The sequence below is a fragment of the Mus pahari genome, chromosome 11 (assembly GCF_900095145.1).
Source record: "Mus pahari chromosome 11, PAHARI_EIJ_v1.1, whole genome shotgun sequence".
In the NCBI taxonomy this organism is placed as follows: Eukaryota; Metazoa; Chordata; class Mammalia; order Rodentia; family Muridae; genus Mus; species Mus pahari.
Genome location: NC_034600.1, coordinates 39,529,403 through 39,542,380, shown reverse-complemented (window position 1 = coordinate 39,542,380; position 12,978 = coordinate 39,529,403). Strand labels below are relative to the sequence as shown.

The 12,978-nt window shown below is 40.9% G+C and overlaps 1 protein-coding gene and 1 pseudogene across 6 annotated transcripts in view; both read right to left on the bottom strand.

Annotated features, from left to right (window-relative positions):
- Positions 1-12,978, bottom strand: part of Pde4d (phosphodiesterase 4D) — a 1,422,283-nt gene that overhangs the window by 752,107 nt on the left and 657,198 nt on the right. The gene's annotated exons all lie outside the window — the stretch shown is intronic.
- Positions 5,507-6,552, bottom strand: LOC110328972 (annotated as a pseudogene).

The window sequence follows — 12,978 nt, the reverse complement described above, 5'->3', positions numbered from 1 at the left end:
GTGCATATTTGTGTATCTGTATGTGTGTATTTTTAAAAACTGATACCATATTGCTTAAACACAGATCACAAGTTTCTCACTTAGTAATTTATAAATATAATTTTCCGTATTTCAAAATATATTTTGAAATGGATCTTTAAATATTTGTGTTATAGAATATGTACTGGTCATTATGATCTGGTCTGTTCATACTGGAAATTGCTGTATTTCTATATAGGACTTCCGCCATATTTTTCTGACTGAAATATACTTCCTTGTATGGACAGAATTGTACTAGGGCCCCCAGCATTCTAGCACACATATGTATACACCCTACATAATCCCCTTCTCTTTTATGAGATACTGGCCTGGAAGTCTAATGATCAGTTGTCCCCATGACCATTTTATAGAATATGGAGGAAGGGGATCAAGAGTCCTGTATCAGGTGGTTTTGAGTTAATCAAAAGGCTAGTTATCTCGTTTGGGTCTGACATAAGGAGGAAGTCAATACCAGTTGAGTAACTAGGCCCCTCCTAGAAGGGGCATGCTCTCCTTGAAGGAGCCCATGGGGATATTCTGAGAGGAAGACAGCAGCAGGAGCAGAAACAGCCCCAGACTGACCTGCAGCAAGGAAGCGGGAAACAGTCCTATAATTCTATGGAACTGACTGCTGCCTATGGCGTGGAGGAGCCTGGGAGAAATCTCAATCAGAAATCATGTGAATGAATAGAATGAGCACCTGCTGGCAGCCTGTGAGGCCCCGAGGAGGGGGCCAGGTCATCTGAGCTGGACTACCATGTTGGAGAAACTAAGAAACCGAGTGATGCTTGAAGCCCCTGGCTACGCTCATTGGTTACTTGGCCATATGGAAACCTGGAGCATTTCTGTTCTCCCTTCCTGCAGCAGCTTCTCCTCAGCCTGTAGGTCTGAGCCAGGCAGTCTTGTCCCCATGGCTTCTCCCACTTAAGGTACCTGCTTCTTTTTTTTTAATTTTCTCAACCAAGAGCAACCACAGGACAATAGTAGCTGCTTTCTTTTCCTCCCTCTCATGTTTGCACAGTTGACAATGGTGAACATCCAGGCCCAGACAGGTGAGAACATATTTGTTCAATGGCTAAAATACATAGGGAAATCTGAAGAACGGCAACCGGCAGGAACCGTAACAGAGTTGCCAACACAGGATGTGGTTTGAACAATAAACCCGGTGAATGTCTCATAACGTATAACGTTTAATGTATTATCTAAAACTGGTCACACATCAAAGTGACACAGAAATCCTATTGAAGCAAGATTCACTGAATAATTCATGTGTGCCTTAGCTGTGTGGATTCAGAACCTGCACGCATATACAATTTGTTACACAACGTTGTCAGCTTTTATGTGAATATGGGAGTGGAGGAAACGGCACATTTATGATAATTGTCAGTTATTGATCACTTTGGAAGGAAACAGAGTTCTTCCCAAGGTTTCAATGCCTGGTTAGCGCCCACGATTCTAGAAGTGGTTACGGTCAGGGTTGTTGCATGACTCATAGACTGTAGGAGGTGAGCATGCTACATACTAATGACATCTAGCTAAATCCTCTCTTTGATGAGAAATGGGGCGAGTAGATGGGTAACATTTTAATTCCACACTTAAAACATTAATTCAGAAAAAAAAAAGAATAAACACAGAGGCCCAGTGACTCTCCAACTCTGCATGATGACTAGGAAAAAAATAATAGCAAATCTGGATCTTTCTTTGAGTATGCTAATATATGCTTAAATTATCTTCCTAACCCATTGCACCCAGTTTACTGCTGGATGCACTGAAAACGGCCAGTGTCGGTGAGATTTATATAAAGCAAAATATTGCATCTTCTCCATTGTTGGACATGGACAAGGGGGCTTAGAATTATTGTCTAAGTCTGACCAGTTTTCTCTAGGAACTTATAGCAGAAGAGTAGAAAGAATTCAAGAGTCGTTGTGTTTCATGAGTCACCTGAAATGCTTGTTTTGATATTTAGCTGTCACAGCCCACCCCACTGAAAATTCTGTGTGTGTATGTGTGTGTATATGTGTGTGTGTGTGTATATTTGTATTGGGAGTAACATACTTTCATGCAGTTTTCATTCCCCTTTCCCTCCTCTTCATCCCAGGGAGTGAACTTACAGCTATCTATATACTATACTATAAATCAAGAGTCACTGAGCAATATACCTGGATGGCTTAGCTTTTATTTTGAAACAAGGTCTCACTAAGTTGCCCAGATTAGCTTCAAACGTGTTATCCTCCTGCCTTTGAACAGGTACTGAAACTACAGGTAGGAACCTCTAGAAATTGTTAACCTGTGCTTTAAAAAGGGGGTAATGATAAATAGAGGATATATATATATATATATATATATATATATATATATATATATACCTAACCCTCTTACAGAATGATTAAGCAGAGTACAAGAGCACTGGTTATCACTGCTCCCCCTGGGACCAGAGGTGCTTTTCTGATGTGCTGTATTCTGTCTGACTCTTGGTGGATACAAAGTTCCCTTGTCAGGAATACCTGATAATGCAAAAGAGACTAGAAAGCCATGATGCCCATTGTGAGTCACAGAAGAGATTGCCAGCCAGGGGACTAACTACTCTTTCAAACTGCAGATGCAGCATGCTCCCCGGGGAGGCATGTGAACGGAGGAGGGTGGTCTCAGGAGAAACAGCAAATCTGGATTTGCATATAAAATCATGTGATTTTAATGTTGGGCTTTGACAAAGGAGTTTGGAGTTTGACTATGAGATGCCAGTTTTCAAGTTATGCCTGAGCCCTTTGGATTGATCCCTCATAGACTCTGAGAAGCAAGAGAACCTGTCTTGTGGCCAATTATGGTGGCATGACGACATGTATATTTAGGAGGTGAGAGATAGAAAGGAATATCTATCCAAATACGGATAGTGCTTACAGATAGGCACTTGTAAAAGGTAGGGGCTGCCTTTATAAGACAAGCTTTGAGAGGGGAAAATACTTTCCAGCATTTACAACACTAAAACAGAAAATTAGATTATGCCCCGCACCTTCTTGCTCTGAAATAGGTTTTCATGTCTTTGTACCTTTGTGTATGCATGTAATTATAATATAATTAAAACATGTCACCCTTCTCCCTGCCCCAAGCCCTCTCATATATTCCTCCCTGCTGTCCTTCAACTCCTTGGCCTCTTTAGATTCACTTATTTTCATTTCACAAATATATGTATATTTATGTGTATGTGTGAGTGTGAGTATGTGTGTGTATGTGTGTATGTGTGTGTGTGTATGTATGTGTATATGTATATCCACATAAGAATATATTAAGCTCCTTAATAATGGAGGAGGACTTGAGCTCTGGGGCACTCTCTGGGTGAGGTGATGGAGAAGCAAGATGGTGTAGAACAACTCTTGGGACTGTTGACGTCATTTAAAACCCTCAAATATCAAGCTGCTTCTACTTCTCGAGGTGTCAGGTTTTGTTGATCGAGTTCCCCTTGTCAGGCAAAAGTCCTGGAGAGCACCGGTAATGCCTAAACCACCAGAAAAACCTCCATAATCTGAGCCCAGTATCTCCATATGGCAAATTTGACAGAAGTCTGCTCTGAAAGTCTTTCCTGAAGCTATTGACTTGTGCCAAGTTGCTCAAAAAGCCATGGTAGTGACAGTCCCTCTGCCCAAATTACTGTGATCAAATAATAGATTGAGGTTTCCAGCCAAGCTTCTTAGCAATAGCACCATAAACACACAACTGTAACTCGTGTATGATGACTAGAAACTTCCACAAGCCTTTCGTTTTGTAATAGGCCACTGGAATGTTGTTGATATCTGTAGCAGTTTTAAGATCCACTGGTGAGTGTCATAAAGACGAATTCTTCTGACCTTACAAGATCACTACTGGGTAGAGGCACTTGTGCTCGGGTCTGAGGGCTTGAGGTTGATCTCAGTATCCTAAACAATGGCAAGAAAGAGAAAACCAACTCCCAAGAACTCTTCTATGACCTCTATACTATGAGCTAGTCCATGAATAACATATACATGGACAGGCATGCCTGCACATGCACACATGCATGTCCACACACACACAGAGAGAGAGAGAGAGAGAGAGAGAGAGAGAGAGACAGACAGACAGACAGACAGACAGAGAGTCAGAGAGAGACCGAATTAAAAAAAATGTAAAAGAGCAGCTGTGTTGGAAAGATGGCTCAGTGCTCTTGCAAAAGACCCGAGCTTGGTTCCTAGCATTCACTTGGTAGCTCACAAAACTCTTGGGTACCTGCAGTTCCAGGGGATTCCCATGCCCTCTTCTGGTGCCCGCAGGCTTCTGCATGCACACGCTATACAAAAACTCAAAATCTCACACAGGTAATATATATATATAGACACATATGTATATACAGCAGTAGGATCTATTTTTCTTTCTTTTTTTAAAAGATAATCCACTGTACACATTTTATGTACAGTTTTTGACACTGTCTTAATATGGATGGGACTGCTTTTCTCCTTGAGCCATTGTAACTAAAGTAAAATAACCTAAGTAATACGAAGTATTAAAGGACAGCATAAAGATACAAACGCATGCATACTAAGTCCAGATAGGAATGTAATTATGGTGTTACATTTTTATAGTGCACAATTATGTTTAGGAATCACACAGACATGGATCACTGATTTGAATGAAATGCATAAATTTCTAGCAAAGCTTTGTAGTTACAAAAAAAATTACCAAAGAATGCACAAATTTAATGTTTATTCTACCTTTCTGTCATATTCCTGGATCCTTCACTGATGTTACACGAGGAAAAAAACAAAAGCAAAACAAATGAAAAACTGAAATCAGAATCACTAATGTTATCAAGGAAGGAAGTAGATAGATTAAATCTAGCAGTCATCAGCAAGAGGACTGTGAGGACAATGCCGTGAAGGGAGACAGGAGGTTGCTGGAAAGCTGTACTCAGTACTCTCACACCAGCAACGTCCTGTTCCACTCCTGTGGCACGGAGCAAAACCAGATCTTTCCTGCTAAGGTCCTAGAAGTGCAAGTTCTTTTTCGAATACTGTAGAAAGGCAAATGTGTGTCTCATGGCAATTCTATGTCTAGATTTTTTTTTTCTGAGACAGGGTTTCTCTGTGTAGCCCTGGCTGTCCTGAAACTCACTTTGTAGACCAGGCTGGCCTCAAACTCAGAAATCTGCCTGCCTCTGCCTCCTGAGTGCTGGGATTAAAGGCGTGGGCCACTACACCCGGCTCATGGCAATTCTAATCAGCTGTTATAGAGCGGGTCAGGAACACATCTGTGGGTTCTGGGGTGAAGTCTACTGTAATTCTTTGATTGGCATAGAGGACACACTAGCAGAAGTTGGGGGTGGGGGAGGAGAATGAACACAGAAGTACAAGACACAGGCGAATGAGACTTCTCTTATTTCTTAGCAACACTTGGATGGAATCAGCTCCAGTGCAGTCCACTCTGCTTCGATGAGGCTTTGGTACAGCTCCCACTCGCGATTGCGTGGCACAGTCTGCTGTGAGAATACTCAGAAGGTGTCTTCTTAAACAACAAACCTATTTTTAGTGGTGGAGCCACTCTTTGTAGCCATGTTTTTGTGGGACAATAACCAATCACTACTTTCAGTCCTACTTTCAGACTCAGAAGTCCTAACCTTTCCTTGTATACGCTCCCTATATGTGTGTGACTGCATCTGTTTTCACACTCAGTAGTCCATATTGCTATCTTATCACCTTGAGCTGCAACATTAACAACAGCTCCACACACATCATCACTCTAGACATCAAAAGATTCTCCAATAATTCCCAGCACTGTCTCTAGCCAAAATCGATCAAGGTCACGTTGTCTCTGCTGCTTGTTCAGTGTAATTAGCCATCGTTCTCCTCGTTTGTTTTTCTCATCTTCCCACATAGGCTCAATGCCATCCTTAAAAAGTGAGTAGTTATAGCCAGGCATTAAAATACTAGACAACCGGATATGGTTGTATAGAGCCCAAAAGTCTTCAACAGTATCAAACCAAGAGATCAATCGAAGGTTTGCTTGCCAAGTTTTGCTTTTATCATTTTTAAAAAACCAGAGGGCCCACCTGTTTCATAGAGTGTGTTTAATACAGTGCTCTGGGTTAGCAACCTCCTGATTAGACTGTTCTTTCCTCTTCTGCAGGTCAGGAATTAGTGGTAGGGGTGGTTTCTGGTTCCACAGTCACCATCTTAGATCGATCCTATTTTTCTTTTTAAGTTTTTACAGCCACTGAATGTGATGTTCCCAAAGAGTTTCTAATGACATAGTAGAGAGAGTCCTGTTAAAAGCAGTTACCAAACTGCTTATATACTGGGGTCCCATTTCCAAAGAAAAAGATGCATAAAAGTGGGAAATATACCAAGTGTTAACAATAAATAACCCTTAATGACAGGATTAAGACTGAATAAAGGGAAACAAAACCACAATACGGTGCCACTTCCTGCCCATTAGGGTGGCTATTAACAAAAGCATTTTTAAGGGAAGATAATGGATAAATTGAAATATCATCTCTAGAGCAGAAGTCACTTTACCGGTTTAGTTATAAAACGTGGGCAGAGGAGGTGGCTTGCTTGGTAATATGATTGCCATAGAAGCTGAAGACCGGAGATTCATTTCTAGCACCCACATATAAAATTCGAGGTAGAGGTTAGAGCTGTAATTCCAGTGCTCAAGAGACTGGACAGAAGACTCTCTGGAGCCCTCTGGAGCCAGCCACCTCAGCTGAATCGGTGAGCTCTGGGCTCAGTAAGCGACAATGGCTCAAAAACCATGGTGAAAGATTGAGGAAGACAATGGAAATCAAGCTCTCTCACCCACGCGAATGGACACACCTATGAAGGGGCACCTAACACACAAGCACACACACATGCGCGCCCACACACACACACACACACACACACAATTTAAAATGCACTATGTTTATTTCTTTGATCAGTAAGCAGATGGAAGAAATACGTTAAGGCAAAATTCATCACTTATTCATTTAAGCTGTTATCGTTTTCATCTGGGAAACTGAATTTTAAAGTGGAGAATGTTTTTTTTTTTCAAGAAACAGTCTTTAAGGGTTCTAAGAGATTATTCCAGAAATGTGGAGGAGCAATACAGAGGAAGAAAAAAAAATATCAGATTACAGGTTATCTGAAAGGAGAAACAGGGAGGGCTCTAATTAAGGAAGGAAAGATAAGGAGGGTAAAATAGCAGTAAGACTGTCTGAGTTGTTGGTCAGGGTTGTTCATGTTGCAGAACATCATGGGTTACTACTATTGTCCTTGCTGCCCACCCCCACCCCCCCAAGATGGAAGTTTAGTCCCTATTGATGAAGACGCCATGTACTTTGGATACAGGGAGAACAGACCATGGAGCTGGAAGTGATCTGAAAACCTCTTCCCTGAGATCTTGCTTTCCTGGTACCAGAATGTTCCATATCGGCTTCTGTACCAGCTAGTTTTGTGTCAACTTGACACAGGCTGGAGTTATTATCACAGAGAAAGGAGCTTCAGTTGGGGAAATGCCTCCATGAGATCCAGCTGTAATGCATTTTCTCAATTAGTGATCAAGAGGGGGGAGGCCCCCTTTTGGGTGGTGCCATCTCTGGGCTGGGAGTCTTGGGTTCTATAAGAGAGCAGGCTGAGCAAACCAGGGGAAGCAAGCCAGTAAGGAACATCCCTCCATGGCCTCTGTCTTAGCTCCTGCTCCCTGACCTGTTTGAATTCCAGTCCTGACTTCCTTTGGTGATGAACAGCAAGGTAGAAGTGTAAGCTGAATAAACCCTTTCCTTCCCAACCTGCTTCTTGGTCATGATGTTTTGTCCAGGAATAGAAACCCTGACTAAGACAGCTTCCAAAGGTGAGAAGCAACCTACAGTCCTACCCAGCTGATGCCTGTCAACCATAACAATGACCAGCATGGCACAATGACTCTAGTCCCACACTGATTTTAACAGTAACCACCAGCTCTTTAACTGGACTTAGGAACCACTGAACAAGAGGGAAATCATACCTGGTACTAGAAACCTAAGCAACCACTCAGGCATAATGAAGTCAAGGATGTTGGAGAAAAACTTAACAACTACCACTTTATTGAACCACTACAGTCAGTTTCTAAATATTGCCCTTATACACACAGACAAGTCACTCTCATCTTTTATCAAGGATATGTCCCCTTGCAAAAGACTGGTACCATTAAGAAAAACCACATCCAATTCACATGCAGAGCTGCGGAGCCTAGTTCCAGTGAATCCATCTACAACACAACTCCTGCCACTGTGGCTGCAGGGAATCCTTACTGAAGATGGAGTCGAAGGATTGCAAGAATCAGAGAAACAAAGGATACCTCCTCACCATGTCTCCTCGAAATGTCAGAAGCTATATCTACAAAGTCTCACCAACATGTCTCCCTAAACATAACCTGACCAAGAGCACAACAGACATGCTAACGCGGATGGGAGGAAGCTCCTTAGGCCTCAGCTCTATCCAAAGAACAACAACAGGCAACTAAGAGATGCTGAGAGTGGGAGACATAGTCTCCCCCAGGGATGAGCATACCCATTGGTTACCTAATACCAAATGGTCAGCTCCGAAAATGTATGTGCACAAGTAATGTTATACACACCGTGCAGGTTATATTAATGTGTTCAGGAGAAATACACATAGAGACACATAGACACAGACACGTGTACATACTGCATGTAACAATTACAGGAAAGAGGAGACTACAGCATTGAATGAAAGCAAGCAAGAGGATACATGGGAAGGTTTGGAGGAAAGAAATGGAAGTAGAAAATGGTATACTTATAATTTCAAAAAAAAATAAAAATAACAAAGAAAGTATTTACCAAATACAGGCTAGTTCCAGACCATTGCATGGTATGGAGTACGGTCCTAATTATTTTATTTATATAATTTTAAACTATTGTGGTGTGACTTTAAAGGATGAATGGAAAACGTAAACACTATTTGGACAGCAAGGAAAACAAAACAAGATTAATACAGACAACAAAATACCACAGAAGACTAGGAATCTGTTTGGCTCTGTGCTTGTTAAATTGATTGCTTATGTACACAGGATGTAGCATCCATAAATCCTCATCTACCTTATGTGTATTTTAAATTCACTTGTTTTAAAAAAGTACAAAGAAGCTTTGCAGCCTAATTTTTATGAATGTCAAACTCCTGAGTTACAATCGGCAAGCCTTTTCAAAAGAATGCTGCAGGTAATGGATACAAATATATTTTCAATTTTCTACACTATATGCAGAGAAAGATTCCACATTGCGACGTTTGAAGTATCAAGGAGGGTTTTTTTTTTTTGTCAGTTATTTATTTTGTCTTGGTTTTAGAGTAGCATTTCAGAGATATCCAAACATAAAGATAGCTTAAAAAAATCTTTCATAAATCTAAATCTTGAGTTTTGTTGTGAGGGTATATTGCATTGTCGAATTCTTTACGTTTAGCTAGGTGTTATGATATAGTGCTAGTATTGAAAATCCAATATTCGTGTTTTGTGTTTGACAGGGGCGCTTGACACATTTTCTACATTTACTTGGCAATAGGAAACTCGTCAGTGTGGCTCAAAGGTAACAGTAGATGTGGATGTAGCGGGAGTAATACGAGATGCGGGGGCGTATCATGTGTCACAATGCCTGGTTAAAGGCTTTACCTAATGGGTTATAAAATAGCAGGTGGTGTGGCTTTTATCTAGACCATTTAAAGTGCTTTAAATTTTTTAACAGTGGAAATAAGTACAATGATTGTGATGCTGCACGTGAACTGAGCAGAGAAGATAGCCCGTAGAGACTGTTGCAGTGGGCATGAGAGAAAACACCGATTCCAGACACTCTTCCCTTTACTTTAAACGAATAAGCTAACCTAGCTCCCATAGAGACTAAACCAACCAGGGAGTTTCCATGGGACTTACCTAGGCCCTATGCACATATGTAATAGTTGTGCAGCCGGGTCTTCATGCTGAACTCCTAACAGTAAAAGCCAGGGCTCCCTCTAACTCTGTTGCCTGCCTTTGGGACCCTTTTCTCCTACTGGATTGCCTTGTCTAACTTGAATAGGAGAGGAGGTGCCTAATCCTATTGCAACTTGACAGGCCATGACTGGTTGCTATCCCTGGGGAGGCCTAGAATTTTTGGAAGAGAAATAGAGGAGTGGATGGAAGGGAGAGAAGAGGGAAAGTGGGAGGGGTGGACTGGGGGGGGGAGTGAACCGAGGGGAAACTATGGTCTGCATGTAAAAAGAAATATAAAAAGTTTAATTTGTTTTGTTGTTAATTGGGGTTACAAAGACCGGTCTACAAGATATCCTGGAAGGTGGTACTTAAGTCTCCAGTGTTTAATATATCAGGATTGACTTGTGAAACCAGTCATTGTACTAAAAGGGATGGTACAGTTGAAGTTGGGTCCTACAAGGAAGCTGCTTTTCTCTTGCTACCTTTGCTGGCTCAGTCAGGTGAGCACTTCAAATCATGAAGACACTCATGCTCCCTGGAGATGGGCAAATTTACAGAACCAGTACAGTCTTTTATAACAGCTAATATTTAGTAGAAGGTCATACAAGTGAATTTCTCTAGAAATACATATTGTCCCAATTTCTGGCAACCCTGAATGATTCTTGACATCCAGCTCAAGAGATTATAGAACTGTGAGATGTTAGTGAGGATTGTTGGTTGAGGTACTAGTTTCAGGAAATTTTGTTGCGTAGCAATAGTGAACTAATACAGACTTAACCCATCTGCACCAGGATGATTTCTAAGGTTATATCTCCTTTTGTGGAGAACTTACCTAATTTTCACTCCTTGAATGCTAACCCTCAATTCTGTTAGTGTACACTCCAAAAGGAACTATGCAGATACAATGTAACATAATGAGAAGATTGATTTGATTAAAAGGGATATCCTGCTGGTAGACTAGACCAAACCACATTACCTCTGGCAGTTGAGATAAGAGCCAATTTATAAATGTAAAGCAATACAGATATTTGTCTGCTAACCTTGAAAAAACAAATTACCACATTCTGGCAAAGGCTATATATGGTATAGCATCAGGGACTGTGGTTTCAACCTGTGGGTCGTGACCCTGTAGAGGGGTTGAACAGTCCTTTCATAGGGATCACGTGTGAGCTATCCTGCATATCAGATGTTATTACTATTCATAACAATAGCAAAACTACAGTTATGAAGTAGCAATGAAAATAATTTTATCGTTGAGGGTCACCATATCATGACTGTATTAAAGGGTCACAACATTAGGAAAGTTGAGAACCACTGGTCTTGGTAGTCTCTAAATACTTTATTCTGTCTACCACAAATAACCTAACTCTTCCCCAGTAACCTGAATACATTTAGAGAGCAGCTCTAAACTCCATCCAAGAATGGCAACCAGGACTAAGAACTCGATTTGAGCTTTCTTAATTCATGAGCTAAGAACCTCATCCCCAAACTTCTTACTGCTGGATCTGCATGATAATAAATGGTTGTTGTTTCTAGATGTTAGCTTTGTGAGCCAGCAGAAGAAAACCAACACTTTCGGTTTAGATGATGAGATCATGTAAGCTAATACCATAATAGGAGACTGGAGATGGTGACGAAGACGTGAGCAAGTCTTACATGAGAGGCAGTGATTCATTTGGGGTCACATAACAGATTTCATTGGTAGCCAGCCCACAAGATGGCACCCAGTGATCCTTGTTGCCTTCTGCAAGTCCTGTCTTATGAAGTTCCTTTTCTTTCTCTTTTTTCTTTCTCGCACTGAGTACGCTTGGTCTGAGTGAACAAAGGAAGTGACATTTTTGTGACTGCTGAGGCTCCATAATAAAAAATAAATAAGACCCTGCATCTTCCATGTTAATCTTTTAATGGAGCAATCTCCGCTGTGAAATGGTCCTTGTGCCACAAATGTGTTTTAAACTGTCCTCTAGACTTAGTCCACCTGGAAAAGGACCAAACTGTTAGCCAACCACAAGCACCGCTGTGCCAGCCAAGTAGGAAAATCAACTTGGAGGACAATCGTTCAGCCCCATCTAAATCTAGAGAGATGTCTTACCTGTGATAACATGAGAGATTTGGTTAAAAACCACACAGAAAAATCATATATATACATATATATGCTGTCATATAGTATTCATATAAAATGCTGTCATTGTTTCATGCTGGTAATTTTGGGGTGCTCATAATGGATTACAAAGGGTTTACAGGCTAGTATTTAAGGCAGAGCCCTTTTCTATGGTTACAATAGATAATCAGGTGGCAGTAGAAAAGACAGACACACACACACACACACATACTCACACACATGCACACACGAGAGAGAGAGAGAGAGAGAGAGAGAGAGAGAGAGAGAGAGAGAGAGAGTGTGAGTGTTTTCAGTGTTAAGGGGATATTTTCCAGACAAGCATTGACTACACCTTTGTTCCCATGGTTAACGAACGAATTATCTGTCGCTGATGGAAAAATTGATAGCTAAAGACCCAAGACCTGGATGACTGGATGAGATGGAAAGATTGAGAGCTCTCTCCTCCAGGAATTGAGAATTCTGCTTAACACCCTGGTATCATTAACATTCTGTTAGTACCTTCCTATGTCCTGAACAAATGAAAAGCAAAGCAAAAGGGAAATCCTGTAGGACCAACTCTTGACAAAACACAGGCATAAGCATTCTCAGACAGTGGGAACAAGGTAGGAAGTGCCCTTTGGTGTTTCAGAACCATGATGATGTGCAGAGGTGTGGAACATAAACGCCACATGCAGATCCCACTGGTTACAATGATAGTGTTTCATCCTATCTCAGGAGACACTTAACGTTTATAAAAAAAAAAAAAAAAAAAAAAAAAAAAAAAAAAAAAAAAAAAAAAAGATTAGAAATACAGAAAATAAAAACATACAGCTTGAGAATGATCAATGAATAAGATTAGAGAAGAATTTTAGAAATGATTTGTTTCTGATTTTAAACATCATATATGTTCCTTGTAA